Source organism: Pleurodeles waltl, chromosome 4_2 (genome assembly GCF_031143425.1).
Source record: "Pleurodeles waltl isolate 20211129_DDA chromosome 4_2, aPleWal1.hap1.20221129, whole genome shotgun sequence".
Classification (NCBI taxonomy): Eukaryota; Metazoa; Chordata; class Amphibia; order Caudata; family Salamandridae; genus Pleurodeles; species Pleurodeles waltl.
Window position 1 is genome coordinate 817793951 of NC_090443.1, and position 17248 is coordinate 817811198.

Here is a 17248-nt window from a genome sequence, read left to right on the forward strand (position 1 = left end):
TCAGTGGCTGATGGAAGCACCATTGATGTTTATTTGGCTGATGTGGCAAAATCTGGACTTATTACTCTGGTGAGCAATGGGTGAAACCATCGGTCAGCCAACCCTGCTACGTATATAAAAAAGTATTTCCATACATCTTGTAATCTCTGTTGCAGCTGGGGCAAGTTTTCCATACTTACAGAAGAGAAGGTCTACCTCTCACCCCTCATGGCTAGAGGAACTGGTCTTGTCTAGGAAGAGTCTAGGCTTGTCCAGGACTGAAGCAAGCCAAATAAAGCATGTCTGCATCTCTGGAAGCCAGCCAGCCAAACCTTGTTCACCAAGCTTTCAATCAATCAGTAAATTTGTAGAGCACTACTTGTAACCCATGAGGGCATCCAGGTGCTGGCAGGGTCCAGTTGATTTGCCAAATAGCCAAGTTTTCAGGCATTCTCAGAACTCCGGAAGAGATGGAGAGGTCTGTAGATGAAAGGGTAGCTTGTTCCACGCCTTCGCTGATAGGTAGGAGAAGTAGCGACGTCCGCATCTGCTTGCTTTGGTGAAGAGTGTAGATTATGTCAGGAATATGGTTGACTGTTGATCCTACCTTCAAAGGATCTATGGTAAGATGTATACCACTAAAAATATGGTATCCAGGTGGCGACCAGGATTTAAATCCATAACTCATACTGCCCCACTCCGTGCAACATCCCTAAATAGTAGAGCATGTTCTGCTGCCCTGGAGCTACAGACTCCTTAACTAGGGGAACCAGATTTTCAGGAGCACAAAGCAGGACAAGTCAGACATAAAAGGACTAAAGAATTTACTCTCACTTTAATATCTGGTGTTAGAAATGGGGTGTTTAGTTGGCAGTCAATTTACTCCCTGCCCAAGTAGGGACCCTCACTCTAGTCAGGATAAGGGAGATTCACAGCTCAGATCACCCCTGCTCGCCCCCTTGGTAGCTTGGCACAAGCTGTCAGTCCTATCTCGGAGGAAATGTCAAAATTATTTTACAAACACACACAGTAACACAGTGAAAATCACCCAAAAAAAGTCTCCACACCAGTTTAGAAAAATAGCCAATATTTATCTAAATCAAATAAGACCAAAAAGACAAAAATCCAACATACACAGGTAAAGAAATGAATTTTTAAAGTAAAAAGAGTCTTGCTCCATAGAAATCGATGGATGCATTGTTTTAGTACAAAGTACCTGGTATGCGCCAAAAATAAAGCCGCCAGGGCGACGGTGCGTCAATGTGTCAATTCCTTACTCGCAAGTGAGGGAGTGCGTCAATTCTCTACTGGCACAGGTCGTGCGTCGATTCTCTTCTTGCAAGGGAGGCCGTGCGTCGATTCCTGGTGTGCAGGTCCGTGCGGTTATGTTGAAGATTTTGAAGCCCAGTATCCTTGTGCAGAAAGAGTCTGCATTGAGAACAGCTGTTGCGCCGTTTCATCAGCCACGAGGTAGGCACTGCATCGAATTTTCAACCACAGGACAGGCGGCGTGTTGATTTTTCTGACGCGCACACAGCGATGCATGGATTTTCCCCGCAGGTTACCAGCTTCCACTTCTAAGGGCCCAGGGACTGAATTTAGCATTACTTTGCAAGTCGGGACTCTCAGCAAAACAGCCCAGGCACTTGCAGATGGTCTTTGATGTCCCTGATACTTCAGAACAGGGGGCAGGCTCAGTCCAAGCGCTTGGAGAAACGTCACAAGCAGGAGTTCAGAAAGCAAGTCCCATTCTTTCCCTCTCCAGGCAGAAGCAGCCAGTCAGCACAGCAAAGCAACAGGCAGAGTGGCAGGTCCTCCTCAAGCATTAAGCTCTTCTCCTTCACAGAAGTTCCTCTTGATCCAGAAGTAATCTAAAAGTCTGGGGTTTTTGGTACACTACTTTTACTCTTTTCTGCCTTTGAACTAGGCAAACCTCAAAGGAAAGTCACTGTTGTTTACAAGACCCTGCCTTGCCCAGGCCTCTCCCCAGGCACACTCCTCGGGGTTGGAGACCGCATTGTGAGGACAGGCAGAGCCCTTTCAGGTATAAGTGTCAGCTCCTCCCTCCCCACTCCAGCCCAGGAGACTCATCAGGATATGCAGGACACTCCTTAGCTCCATTTGTGTCACTGTCGAGACTGCCCCTCCGGCCATGCCTGCGGACGCTTACCAGAGGATCATCTGGAAGTTGCAGCTCTCTTGCCCAAGGGAGTACCATAGATAGGGGCCCTGCGCTAGAAGTCGGTTGTGCTTGACATTCCTGCTACTTTCTGGTGCCGAAAAAGGACAAGGGCTATGTCCTATCCTAGACCCTTGGGCCCTCAATCTCTTCCTCAAGAAGAAGTTCAAAATGCTTACTCTGGCTCAGTTCCTGTCTGCCTTGGACCTAGGAGACTGGATGGTAGTGTTCTACTTGCAGGATGTTTACTTCCATATACCTGTCTTACATGCCCACAGACGCTAATTGTGATTTGTGGTAGGTCACGAGCACTTTCAATTTACTGTTCTCCACTTTGGCCTTACCAGCGGCCCTCAGGTGTTCACGAAAGTGATGGCGGTGGTTGCAACTCATCTGCGTAGATTAGGAGTTTCAGTCTTCCCCTATCTCGATGACTAGCTGTCAAATGCGGACACACCCCAGAGAGTCGTCTCCCACCTTCAGACTATGGCAAACCTTCTGCACATGCTGGGGTTCACTATAAATATGCCAAAGTCACACCTGTCTCCCTCTCAGACACTCCCTTTCATCAAAGCTGCTCTGGACACAGAGCAGTTTCTGGCCCATCCTTCCAAAAAGCGAGTCCAGGATGTTCAAGCTATGATTCTGATGTTTCAACCTCTATCCTGAATTTAGGTGAGAATGACTTTGAGGGTTCTGGGCCTTATGGACTCCTGCATCCTGCTGGTGACACATGCCAGATGGCATATGCGGGCTCTGCAGTGAGACTTAAAGTTCCAGTGGGCGAAGCATCAGGGGAATCTATTGGACATGGTCCAAAACTCAGAGGGGACTGCAAAAGATCTGCAATGGTGACTTTCAAATCAGTATTGGGTCAATGGCAGATTCCTCTCCCTTCCTCAGCCACATCTTACAGTAGTGACAGACTCATCATTTGTGGGTTGGGGCGGCCACATGGGAGAGGCGGAGATTAGAGGTGTTTGGTCTCTGGCCGAGTCTGAACTTTGCATCAGTCTTCTGGATCTCTGGGTGATCAAGCTTGCATTGAAAGCATTCCTTTCCTCTCTCACAGGGAAAGTGGTGCAAGTGTTCACAGACAACAATAACTCCATGTGGTACTGCAGGTACAGGGCCCTGGATCCTTTGTCAAGAGGCTCTGCACTTCTGGATATGGCTGGAACATCAGAGCATTACCCTGGTGGTTCAACATCTGGCGGGCTCTCTGAACGCTTTAGCAGACGAACTCAGCCTTCGATGCATAGTCGATCACGAATGGCGTCTCCATTCAGAGGTGGCTCAAGGTCTCTTTCAGCAGTTGGGAGAGCCTTGGTTAGATCTGTTTCTCTGCGCAGAGAACACGCACTGTCAGCACCTTTACATGTTGGAGTTTCCAAGGCGACACTCACTCGGCAGCGCTTTTCGTCTCGAGTGGAACTCAGGCCTCCTTTACGCCTTCCCGCCTATACCACATCTGTCCAGAGTACTGAAATAGATCAAGAACGACTGGGCACATGTAATCCTTGTGGCTCCGGACTGGGCATGGAGAGTATGGTATCCAGAGCTACTGAGCATGGCCACAGATCCTCCAGTCAGAATGCCCCTTCGGGAGGATCTTCTGTCACAGCAACAGGGTTCAGTACTCCATCCGAACCGGTCCAATCTTCATGCATGGAGATTGAGCGGCTGCAGTTTACAGTTTTTGACCTTCCTCCAGAAGTCTGTGACGTTATCTTGGCAGCCAGGCGTCCCTCCACCAAAACGGTATAAGCCTGTCGGCATAAGTTTGTGGCATGGTGTACCAACAGGTCTGTTGATCCCCTCTATGCTCCTCTTGCTGAGGTTCTTTTGTTCATCCTTTCCTTAGCCCAGCAGGGCACTGCTTTGGGCACCCTTAAAGGTTACTTATCAGCTATCTCAGCCTTTCTTAGATTTCCAGACCAACCTTCCCTTTTCAAATCTCCTATTGTTGGTAGATTCCTTAAGGGAATCACCCATTTGTTTCCTTCCACTCTGTTTATTATGCCTCAGTGGGACCTCAATTTGTTCCTCACTTACTTGATGTGTGCCCCTTTTGAGCCATTACACAATTGTCCCTTGTTGCTCCTTACTCTTCAAACTGTATTTCTTGTTCCCATCACCTCTGTTGGCAGAGTGAGTGAGCGAGCGAGCTTCAAGCTCTTTCATCTAAACCCCGTTTTTGTCTGTTCATCCTGGCACAGTGGTGCTTCGTACAAGGGCCTCCTTCCTTCGCAAGGTTGTTACGCCTTTTCATGTAGGCCAATCCATCCCTTGGACTACTTTTTATGCACCTACACATCCTTCTCATGAGGAGGATAGACTCCACTGTTTGGACCTAAAAAGAATGTTTGTGTTCTACTTCAGTCATGCTAAAGATTTCCAGGTGGACTATCAACTGTTTGTTGGGTATGTGAGTGCGAAGAAAGGGGGGGCGGTGCAGAAGTGTACCATCTCACGATGGGTACTACTTTGCATCAAACTGCTATGCTTTGGCAAAGAAGCAACCCCCTGAGGGCTTGCACGCTCACTCCACAAGAGCAACTGCTGCTTCCACAGTGTTCGCCCGTGGCGTTCCTGTCCTGGACATCTGCTAGGCAGCAATGTGTGCATCCCTGCACACGTTCACAAAACATTACTGCCTGGATAGTCAGGTTTGCAGAGATGGCTACTTTGGTTGTTCGGTCCTGCAGAACTTTTTAGTATGATACTGGTGTGCAATCCACCACCGAAGATGGTATTGCTTGGGTATCTATTCTAAGGTAAGGTATCTGCAACTAGACGTCTCTATCAGATGAACAAGTTACGTACCTTCAGTAACGATTTATCTGGTAGAGAAAAATTCTAGTTGCAGATTCCTTACCGACCCACCCATCCTCCCTGTTTGTGAACTGATTTCTAGGGACAGGGATTCCCTTTTCGGGACCTTAGCTCTGGCACACCATTTTCAGTGTTCTTCATGGCTCTGCGCTTTGGTGTGGAAAGTTGTGAAAAGAAACTGACGTTGCCAGGGTGGCACCTATGTACGACCCCTGACGTCATTGCAGCGACCACGATGCGAGCGACTAACACAGAGTCGACTGACGCCTGGGGGAAATTCTGAGGTAAGGAATCTGCAACTAGCATATGTCTCTACCAGATAAATTGTTAACAACGGTACATAACTTGTTCTACAATACTGCATGTATATATAACTTTAGCTATGACTTGACCTCCCACCCTGGGCCCCCAACCCGCCCCCAAAACCCCTTTCTCCTCCCCCTCTGTCTCTGGGGACTGTGTTGCCTGGCAGATACATTACTTTAATTATTTCAGACTTTGTAGGCTTCTGTGAAAGGAGAGCATACCTTTTACTTATGCTTCCCTAGGTGATCTGACCTTTGTCCTAAAAAATGGGACATTTAAAATTAAAAGAAGCGTCAGACATTGACACAGTCCTCTGAAAACCGGGACTCTCTGGGGAAACCGGGACGTCTGGTCGCCCTATCATTAACCCTGAGGAATGGGAGAAGGGAGAGGGCTGTGGTTGGGCATGGGAAGACAACTCTAATCGCCTGTCCGCCAAAGTGCGGCTGTAATAAGCATACTACAGATGACTGTACACTGTATGAATCACTGTCTCGATTCCTCTGAAATGATGCAAAACTTCAGAATCTTTTAAAAGTGGCAAGTTTTTACTCCGTAGAATGACGATATTAGAAGGGTAAATGAATTTGTGAAAAAAAAAGAATTCCCTGATCACGTTTGGTAGTCACCCAGAGCGGCCGCTGGGCAGAAACTCGTAGAAAAAGCCATTTTTTCCATGATGAAGCACAGCACGTGATTCACGAGTTCTTTCAAGAGTGACTAACGGTGACTCAGTCTCCTTCTTTCCGTGCTGCCTACTGACTTATATGTCCGTTAAGTGACATGCTCACCTCACTGTTTTAACTGCATGACTTGCTCCGTTAAAAGAACCTGCACAGCTTTTTACAGACAGTTGCGAAAGGCACAACTTTCCAATTCTATTTTGTTGCTTACCGAAAATCATACCTTGCGAATCCAAACCACCGTACAGTCCTCTGGTTCAACTACGGAATTCTAAAATAAATTAAATTAGCACGGGAGTGCTTATGGGGTAGCATTTGCCCAGCTAAGGTCTCATTATTGCCTCATAGATAATCTCCTGCAGAACATTTCTTTATTTAAATTTGCTGAACAGCTTCAATACAAGTTTCAATGTGTGTACATTTTGTAAAGCGAGGCAGTAGCGCTAACTCCGAGTCTGGGCTGCCCAGTAGTTGGCGCTGCAGCAGAAGGTCTTCATTACAGGTGGCCTGGGACATGGGGCAGTATTTCACCATCTTTGGGGTTACCGATACAGGCTGTGGCTTCAGGGTTCGGAAAATAGGGCCCATTTTGAATTGGTTTCTGAAGGTCCATTAAGAAATGAGGAATTACGGGGGTAGCGGTACTTCCTGATCCGATTCCCAAAGTAATTCCTCATTTGGCCTAAACCTTCACCTGAAGATGAACTCTCGAGATGAAAATAAGCAGATCTGCCGTGTTCCCGCAGAGCTTATAATTCAGATGGGAACAGTAACTGTTGGTATTGGGGACCATCAAAATGTATTTGCAACTCAAAGTAAGGGTCTAAAAGGAGAAATTCAGTCATTTTTTTTCTTATGTGTCTGAACATTTTAATCTTATTTTCCCCTGCTCCCACGGCTACTGCAGTATTCATGTTAATGTTCGATATCGGAGTGGTTTGGTTGCTTTTACCCTTCAAGATTGTCCCGTTAGTGCAGAGAAATTTGAGCTGTTAAAGACATAGGATCTGGTTCTGGTAAGGTAGAATTTATGGTTATGATATGGCAGATAATTACATAGACGATGCGCATCATGTTAGTTCTTAGATCTCTGTGTTAGGCGATTACCTGGAACAGTGCAAACATCCATAGCAAAGCATAACGCAAACAGCGTTAGATAACATTGCTGCCCCAACATGGCATTAAATGCATGGTCCTTTCAGTTGCAAATAGTGCATAAATGAATCAATATGTGTTACTTATACAAAGAAAAAAACTAGACACCAATATATCCTCTTGAGGTACTGCACTGCTTTTTACTCGGGTTGTGCCCCATTTAAAATTTTTCCAAACGTGTTAAAAACACTACAGCACTTTGGACTTTGTAACCCTTTTGCTGCTAATTGGATATACAGTAATTCATTTGGTGAAATATAAAGAGAGAAGAATAGGTATTGAGGAAACATATCTATTTTCGAAATGGGAACAAGATATGGAGTTTACAAGCAGTGGTTATTTGCACATCTCTGAAGTTGGGGTTACCCGTACTAGCATGTGAATTAGAGGGCATTTCTCAAAATGACCTATTTCTTACACACTCCTACATTTGGAAGGCGCAGATGCGGAGGAAGACAATTGGTAATAACACTTGTATTGTTCTGTGTCCAAGTCTCCTGCTATAGATAGTACCTTGTGCCTGCGACAGGAAATGGCCCGAAACGCAACATAGATACATGAAATTTTCCTACGCAAAACTGACCTGTTTTTTGCAAAGTGGGTAGCTGTCGGTTTTGAGCCCTGCCTCAGCTGGCACCTAAGGAAACCCAGCAAACCTATACATTTTTTTTAAAACTAGACACCTAGGGGAATTCGGTGGGGGGGGGGGGTTGACTTGTGTGGCTGTTTGTTACCTAGAATCCCTTGCAAGCCTCAAAATGTGTCTAAAAAGCACATTTTCCTCACATTTCTGTGATGGAAAGTTCTGGAATCTGAGAGGAGCTGCAAATTCCCTATCAACCAGCTTTCTCCTTGGTCTCCCAATAAAAGTGATACCTCTCTTGTGTAGGTGGGCCAAGCTCCTGCGACAGGTAAGGGCCAAAAACAGGTAGAAATTGAGTGAGAACCAACACCGATCCAGAAGGGCAGTTTTTTCATACGTTTTTAGGCTGACTATGCTTTGGGCACCCACACAAGTGGGGCAGAGTTTTTATCACTACAGATGGGGCAATGCTGAGTGGTAGGAATTTTGTCGATTCCTGCAGATTAAGGAAGTTTCCATCACAGAAAAGTAAGGAAAATGCATGATTTCAAGCAAAGTTGGAGGTTTGCAGGGCATTTGGGGTAATAAAATGGTGTGGGGTACATGTGAAGCACACTACCCTGGACTCCCCCCAGATGTTTAGTTTTCAGAAGTGTCTGGTAGGTTTTCCAGGTGGCAGCGTACCCAAGTCATAAAGTGTAGCCGCTCACCATTGTAAGTGTCAAAATATTGGTGGTTAGCTAAGCTCTCTTGGCCTGTTTGTAAAATCAAAACCCCAAAGACTCAAAGGTCCTCTTGCCATTGACATGAGATGCTTTAGGCTGCGGATGATGGGGCAGAAAGACTGTTGCCTTCTTCAGTTGGTGTGGGTGGCATAACCATGCCCATGGTGGTGGTCAGTGGGGCATACCCCTCTATTAAAAAAAAAAAAAAAAAAAAGGCTTCCTTGGTGTCTAGTGGGCTACACTACCATAACAAATCTCTGGTGCCTAGTGGGCTTTCTGCCCCCTGCCCCCCGGGGGTCAAATGGGGGCCTATTGCCCCATCTGCCCCCTTCAGGGGGAGAAGGGCCGAAAGACTGTGCTGAATTTTTGGTGTTTTTAGGGGGGGGGCATTGCAATGCCCATTCTGGGCAGCCCCCACCCCTAGATGAATAAAAAAAATCCCTGGTGCCTAGTGGGCTTTCTGCCCCCCTGGGGGGCAGATTGGGGATTGTTGCCCCAATCTGCCCCTGGGGGACAGAGAGACTGTGCTGATTTTGTTTGGGGGGTATTGCAATTCCCATTCTGGGCAGCCCCTACATGAATAATAAAAAAAGACTCCCTGGTGCCTAGTGGGCTTTCTGCCCCCATCTCCCCACCCGGGGTGGGTGGGGGGACACCTGGGGGCAGAAAGGCTGTGCTGATTTTTTTTTATGGGGGTGGGAGTGTCGTATGACTCTCATTATAGTAGGAAGACTGTTGGATTTGGGCAGCAGTATCACTGAGCACGGGGGACTGAGTCTGAACTTGTGCCATGTGACAGCTGTTAACCTAACCCTTCTGGCCAGCTAGCAGCACCTCACCAGTACAGAGAGTAAAGGTGATTTCAAGCAGCCATTCTCCTGACATTTAGATTTCTCAGGGAAATCCTGGTGAAACAGATCTTAACCCCTTTCTCTCAGTCACATATGTCTAACACATACGAAGGCAAAACAGAAGCAGGACTAGGTTCGATAAGTTTTATTGAATCAGCTGCATTTTATGTAAAAAGGCATGTATTGTGTTTATAAGGATGATAAACATGATAAAAACAAGGCAGTGACATGGAAAGTGAAACATAGGAAAAGTCCAACCATACTGTCACAACAATGGTTCTAGAATCCCTACCTGCACTACTAAGACACTATACAAGATCATGATAGTGTAAGCCCTAATCTGCCCGTCAGGCCCCTCAGGAGAACCCCATACCTGTGATTGTAGGTAAAGAAGAGGTCTCTTGGACTACTGCAAATCTTCCCACATGGAGGGAGTCTAAGCAGAAACTGCAAAGGCAGAGTGCAGAGTGCAGTGTGCAGTGGCAACTGGTTGGAATTCCCCTCTTCATGTAGGAGGGCAGTGAGGTGTTTTATAATAAAACATCTGGTGTTCTGAGAAAACTGCCCTGATGTGACAACACATATATCTCTGTGTATGAGAGTCGGGGACATGATGAAAGCTTTGTGCCAACAATATCTTGTAACTAATTACGTGCAGCCATGAATAAAGCACAGAATGAAGATGTCGTGCATAGAACGGAATTCCAGAATTCTGTGCGAAAGGACAAGCTGATTAAATAATGAAAACATCTCCACTAAAATAAGGTTTTAATTAAAATAATGGAATAATAAAAAAAGTGCATTCCTCGAAGTGAAAGGGCACAAGCTGCAGGCCTAAGCTAAAATAACATGCCTGTGTAACAGCTAAAGTAACCTCATGACAGAGACATTGTAATGCCCATTTTGGGCAGCGCCCAACCCTAGATGAATGGAAAAAAAGTCTCTGGTGCCTAGTGGGCTTTCTGCCCCTCCCCCTGCCAGAAAGACTGTGCCACTTTTTCAGAGTGGTGGGGGCATTATAATGCTGATTTAGGGCAAAACCTCCCCTCTAAATGTATATAAAAAATAAATCCCGGGTTTGTAGTGGGCTCCTCCACCTCCCCTCCCATCACACCACCCCCCATTTGGCTTGGGGAGGGGGGAGAAAGACTAAAAATGCCCAGAAAAACTGGAGGAGCAACAGCCCTTGCCCGAGGGGCCACTCCCTTTTCCCTGTTGCCTAATGGGTGGATCCCTGCTTGGGGATTGCCCTCCTGTGGTGATCCCCCAGCAGGGATACACTAGGGAGATGCTCCCCTTTCCAATGATACCTCTCTCATCTGCCTTGGTGCTCAGGGGGGTTGAGATAGCCCCCTGAGCACCGAGGCAGTGAAAGTGGATTGAGTCGATCAGCTCATTTCAATTTCGGTTTCAGTGAAGTGATGTCAGTACGCGCAGATCGTTATTTCACTGAAACAAAATAAACAGCCTCAGGAAATGGGGAAGCTCTCCCCCATTTCCTGAGGCTGTTTTTTTCTAAAAGAAGCACAAGAAGGATTTCAAGTGCCATGTGTGCGGATGGCCGGGAGCCATCCGACGCACATGAGCATTGTAGCGTCGGCTAGCTCCCAGCTATCAGACGCACAGAACAAGTTTAGAAGCATCAAGAAGAAACAGCTCATTGATTCTGATGGGGTTTTTGTACCTCTGTTACTCAGGGAATTGTTTTCAGAATCTTTAACATCCTGTTTGATGCTAGTCATCCATCAAGGGCAAGGTATTTTTAGAATGGGTTTGCCGCATGTATCTGTTACTCTTCCACCAATGTGGGACATGCCGGTGGTGAATCTGGGCACAATTAGTACTGTCTTTTGTTATGAAACACCCAAACATGATACTTCTTTTATCCGTAGTACCAGCAGCTCTTTCTCTGGTAGTGAGGGAAACCAGGTTTCATTGAGCCAGGGTGTAGGATGTCATGTGTCTCAAAGAGTAAAGTTGTTTGCTTTTACATACTACTCTGACTACCATTGTTGTTTACTAGACTTAGCTCATGAAGGTTTTAATGGAACTGTGAATGAACAAAAGTGTTTTCCTTCTCACTTCCTTGGTACAACTCTGGGAATAGAACAGACACTCAAAGCGTGGCAGAATACTGAACCAAACTTCCTGGCCCATCCAGTACACTGTTATGTTTTGAAGCAACTGTTTTGAGTGTAACTATGCAATTCTGTCTCTTCAAATAGCAGTTTCCTGAGTAAGTGTAGGCCTAAGGGCTTCATTAAGAGTCAGGACGTTTGTGCCTATGGGCAGAGGCACCTAAGTAAGTTGGACACTGCCTCCTCTCCTCCTTTAGTTATCGTGCACCTTCTCATTAGAGCTAAGGTCCTTATACTGACTAAATATGATTTACCATACTTGCGTGAAAGAAGGGGTCGTGTGATTAGTGTGAAGCCTGCTGCAGCTAACTGACCATGTAGAGCACAAATAAGAAAGGGATACTGGATACCTCTCCTTCTCCATAGCTGAGGGACAGATGTAGAGACATAGCTTATCCAGCTCCTCCATTACCTCTATCCTACAGGTCACCAGACATGCCACAGCAGTACACTCTCAGATGAGCATTTTATCACAAAACAATTTACGTACAGAGCCTTTCAGTTTCTCTAACAACTCATTAAGCTCTTCTGCATACTCCCTTGTTTGAGGCACTTGTTTGAGTTCAGCAAGTGATGCAAGCAAACAAAAAATGTAAGACATAAAAAAAACTTCTTAAAACAATTATTTTACCTTAATTTTACAAATGATATTTCAAACATGGTTATGAAATAGATTAGAATCTTAAAACAGAACTTTTGTGTAATAAAGATGTTTCCGAACCTATTTTATGAGTAAATTGCGCAAGCATGGAACACATTAGTACTGAATCTGTGAGGATGGACTCTTAACGGTTACTTTTACTTCAGGGCCACACACCTTAGGAAGATTAAACTTCCAGAACACTGAACAAGTAATATCCCTCCTAAATGTGGCATTCTGAGAGAAAGGGCATTCCCTCTTTAATCCTTCAGAAATCTTATTATAAGTGAACTTTAACTGCTGCGTCTAAATAAGAGGATTCTATTGGATGGAATTTGCAAAATTTGAATTTAATAGCAAAACTGACTTTTTTTTGCAGTTGTATTCATCTGGTTCACCTGAATTCTCCTTAGATACGTTTTCTCAGCAACTGAAATCAGAAGCACTAGATGAATGGCGTAATTACTTACATGAAGAAAGCTCTGTGAAGAACTTGAATTATCTCACATTAGAAATTAGAGGGATTATTTAACATAATACAACCTTAAAGAAGTGTGATAAAAAATAAATGATCAAAACTAATATTTGATAATAAAATTCTGACCATGTCTTTCACAGATACACATCTGAGAAGTATGGGCTGGGAATTTAGGTCTCACAATAAAAGAAAATATATCCGTAAAGTTGCTGAGATGGTGCCAGCAAACGTGCATAACTCTTCACTACTTCTGGACCGAAGATGTACAGTTAAGTCTTCAAGTGGTTGTTTTGTATATATACCCTTACCAAATGATTAGGTCTGCAGACAAGAATTTGGTATGAAAATTATATATGTAAGAGTGAAATATCCCTATAATTACCTGTCAGTTATTTTTATATTACAAGTAAGTTTGTAAAAAGAGAATCATGTCTTCACTCATGTGTGGTAAGGTAAAGCAGGAGAAAAGTGATGCCCTGCAAATAGGCCAGTGAGCAGTATATCTATCGCTAGGTCAGCATTCTCCTCCGTGTCTGTCAAGCTGAACCAAACCACAAAGCTTTCCTGCTTTCAGGTTGTTTTGACTCAGCAGATGAGGTGTAGATTTTTTTAAACAGACTTTATCGCAGTTTACAACAATGGAAAAACAACTCCTCAGGGCACATCTTCATTGCTACATTGCGCAATACTATTAGAAGTCATCTCCATCTCCTTGCTCATAAGCTTCCAATCATAGGTTAAAAGGTCTCCGCTCATCGTGATCAGGAAAAACAATAGATTCTTGTTCAGTAGTGTTTGATGTGCCCCCCCAACATGCATATCTCCCCCGCATTCCTAGGAAGTGAAGAGTAATGGTGCCCACCCCAATTCCGTCCCCACCCCTAGTGCATGCTACCTGAATGTCCTTCCGCGTTGTAGAGGAAAAATTAAAGTGTAAGGAAGGGAAGTCTAACTGCTGTACTTGGAGTGAGCAGGAGAATGAACCATGCTCTATCCAGGAGTGTCCCTATATCCCAACAAGTGTGGGAGCTACCCTACAAACTTGTCCAAGAAAGCGAGGGTATACGTTATGACTCTTCAGGGGTATGGGTCCTGCAATGTGTCCACTAAGGCCTCCCAGTTCAGGACCGCCTCAAGGGAGCACTGACCCTGCTTCTCCTCCCAAAGTCTTACCTCGCTTTCATATCCAGCCCACTTAATCATCTTCCATGTGTCCAGTCTGGACCCCCCTAGGCGTCTTCCAGTTTCTGGCTATCGTTCATTGAGCAAGGACTAAGGCCAGATCTTGAAATTTGTTTGTGACCTTAGCCTCTGCTGTGTGTGGAAACCAACATAAGAAGCAGTGGGCAGGGGTGCATGTGATTTCTCTCTCATTGACCTCTGCCAATGTCCCCACTGTGCCCTCCCAGTAGCAAGTTAGGTCCGTACAGCTCCAGAACATATGTAGGAATTCGGCCCCTTCCTCTGCACCACAAAGGTATTTTGCATCAGTCTGTGCAAAGTATCTATTGATCTGCCCTGTGCAATGCATAAAAGTTAATAAGTTCGAACCTAGCATTCCTGGTGGCCTTGGGGACACGTTCAAGATGTTTTCCCGATCCCTGTCAGGAGTATTAATACTTGGGTCTTCCACCCATTAGGCACTCAGAGTAGTCCAGGGGAGCAGCATGTCTCCCACAGCCATCTATATAAGCAGGTGACTGCTTTGAGGGTTCCAGCAGAGGTAACTAGATACTGGCAGCACGCTATCTGTGGATGCTCCGCCATGCCTGCTCTCCAATGCTTGACAATTGCGGTTGTTACTGCTCTATGCAGAAGAAAGTGACCCTGAGGTAAATCATATCGCAGACAAACATTTTTGAATGAGAGGAACACATCTGCTTAGAAGAGGGCACCCATTGTTGATGCACTCGCCTCTACCCACCCCATCAGTCTCTACCAGTAGCCCCCATGTGGGAGCACCATCAAGAATGTCATCTTGTATCTTTTTGCCCCAAAGAGATACAAGAGACCAGGAAGGGCAACAATTTTTAATAACGCCACCCTCCCTGCTACGGATAGCAGCAGCGTTCACCAGAAATCGACACTGGCTAGGAGGGCTTGCATGGCCTTTCCCATGGTAGATGAATATGCAGGATTTCAGCTAATTGACTCACTGACCTGACAAAGAGCCAAACCACTCCAAGATCTCTTGAGCCTGTGCAAGCACTACTCCTGAGTCCCGTAGAAAGAGCAATAGGTCATACTCATATGGCGCGATATAGTGTATCTGGTTGGTCGCCTGCTGCCATACCCTGGTAGATAGTTCCCATTCTAGCATAGCTCCATGGCCTGAGCAAACATTAGGGGGTAACTCTGTTGAGTGCCCTGTTCTATTGCATAGCTCTCAGAGATAGTGCACCCAATTCTTACTCTGACTGAGGGGTTTGGTATACAGTAACCAAGTCCAAGCCACGAAGTCACAACCGAGGCCCAAGTGCATTATCATCCCATATAAGTAGACCCGTTCCAGGCTATCAAAAGCCTTTTCTGTGTCTACCACGAATCCACGGCTTCCACTTTATTGTATGTAGTGGCCCTCAGAATCAAAAAAAGCCTTTGAATATTGAGTGCCACATTACGGCCCGGAATGAAACCTGCTTGGTCTCAGTATATTGCAGTGCATGGAGGGGCACAATGAGTACTTCTTGTTTAGACTGTGGGAGTCATCCAGTGTCCTTGGATACTTTGAACAGGTCTATCAAGGAAGAGTCCAAGGTATACGCATAAGTGGAATAGAACCTGACCAATAAGCCATCCTTGCCAGGAGTCTTGTTCCAAGCCATGGTTTTAATAGCAGCTCGGACCTCCTGCAATGTGGTATCCCCACCCAGCTCAGCAACCTTATTGGGGGAAAGCGTAGGAAGAGTCAAAGGTGCCAGGAAAGTTTCAATATCCGTTTCGGCATCTCTCACTCCACTGCAGTAGAGGGTAGCGTAGTAGTAATAGAATTGGTTATTAATGTTTTCCGGGCAATATGCTCTGGATTCCCTGTTTTTGTTTAATTCTACAATCACTGAAATTCATTTGGCTAGATTCGCCAGCCATGCCAGTAAGTATCAGGTGCGGTCGCTTTCTGCATGCACTATCACCATGTAGTTCCTATAATCAAAGCAACACAGTCGCTTCACAGAGCATCCTACAGACTCCCACTGATTCCCTAGATACAACAGCCCCGACAGACCACCTTAAGTGCATCCCATTTTAGCTGAGGTGATGCTGCAGTTCTGATGTGCTCGTCGAGGTATAGTCGGAGAGCCGTGCATGTGGCATCCCGGAAAATCGGGTCCTCCAATGTTTCCAGACGCAGGCTCCAGGGTGGGATGCAGGGGTGCACTCTCCCCCACTTAAGTCCCACTAAAACGGGATTATGGTCCGATATAATCGTGATAAGTATTCTGTGGTGCGAATTTGCTCATGACCATCTGGTGAACAGAGCACCATGTCCAAACGAACATGCAGTTCGCGCAGGGCAGAAAAGAATAAGTAATCCTGCTCCCTCGGTGGGTGAAGACGGCAGGAGTCCAGAATCCCCTATTCCCCCTGCCATGCAGAGAAGGCACAGGCCACCCTAACAGTTGGGGAATCTGGGAGCAGAGGATACGAGCGATCAAGGCCTGGGTCAGGTAGGCAGTTGTAGTCACCTCCTATTTTAATAGAGACCACCAGATAGGGAGCCAGAGTTTGGGAGCGATCTGAAAAAAATTCTGTGTGGTTTACATTCGCCCCGTATATCATACTAATGGTAACATCGCTGCCATCTAAATGGCTCATGACCACCACAAAGTGGCCCTCTGGATCTTTTGAAGCGCCCAGTATGTTCGAAGGAGTCACCGGGGCGAATCCATACCAGTACCTCTGTGGCATAGGCCAAGAAAGTAGTGTAGTAGGCTTGGCCTCTCCAGCAGTGCTGCAAAGCAAATCCCTCCTTGGCCACCATGTGTGCCTCCTGAAGAAGCACAACTTGCACCCCCGCCTGTTAAGAAATGGAAAAAATCTTGTGCCTCTTGGCCATCATATGCATTCCCCTAATGTTCCATGTTAGAATTTATAAGACACTAGGGTTGCCATCGTATTATGGCTAGATTAGGATGCCCTTGAGCACTTCAGAGAATGGTTAGGATGCTTCTATCCAGGAGCCCTTCCCAGTGGTAGTGAATACAGAAAAAAAGAATGGGTCACGCACAACCTACTACCCTTTAATCAACAAGCGGTAATATTCCCAATTTCCCCTCCCCAGGACAAGCAGCTGAACACCACCCATCCAAACATACAACCATATAACAATCATTCATGGGGGTACCCACTGAAAGTACTAGCTACTGGGGGTAGTGACCAATCGACCACAGCTTCCCCCCACATCCAGCACTGCAGACAAAAGAAGCATACAAACTAGCCTCAAATGTGCAATCATAAGAAATACAACATGCTGTTTTCCTCAGCACACTCTGTGAGGCCAATAAATCGAATGGTATTCCTCCTTGAGTGGTTTTCGCTAACCTGTGCTCTGGTCCCACGAGTACTCACTTTGGTTTCCATAATTGTGAGTCTCTCCTGCATAGCCGACACCTCTGTTTGGAGGTTCGCCACTTTCTAGGTAGTGGCTAATCACCTATGGTAGTTTTTTAGGATACTCAAGTCAGCACTCAGCGTGTCG

General features: G+C 45.9%; 1 long non-coding RNA gene across 3 annotated transcripts in view; it reads left to right on the forward strand.

Annotated features, from left to right (window-relative positions):
* Positions 1-17248, forward strand: part of LOC138293338 (uncharacterized) — a 155955-nt gene that overhangs the window by 51743 nt on the left and 86964 nt on the right. For all 3 annotated transcript variants that reach the window (XR_011202969.1, XR_011202970.1, XR_011202968.1), the window contains one exon: positions 12693-12820. This is a non-coding gene — a long non-coding RNA (uncharacterized lncRNA). The remainder of the gene's footprint in view (positions 1-12692; positions 12821-17248) is intronic.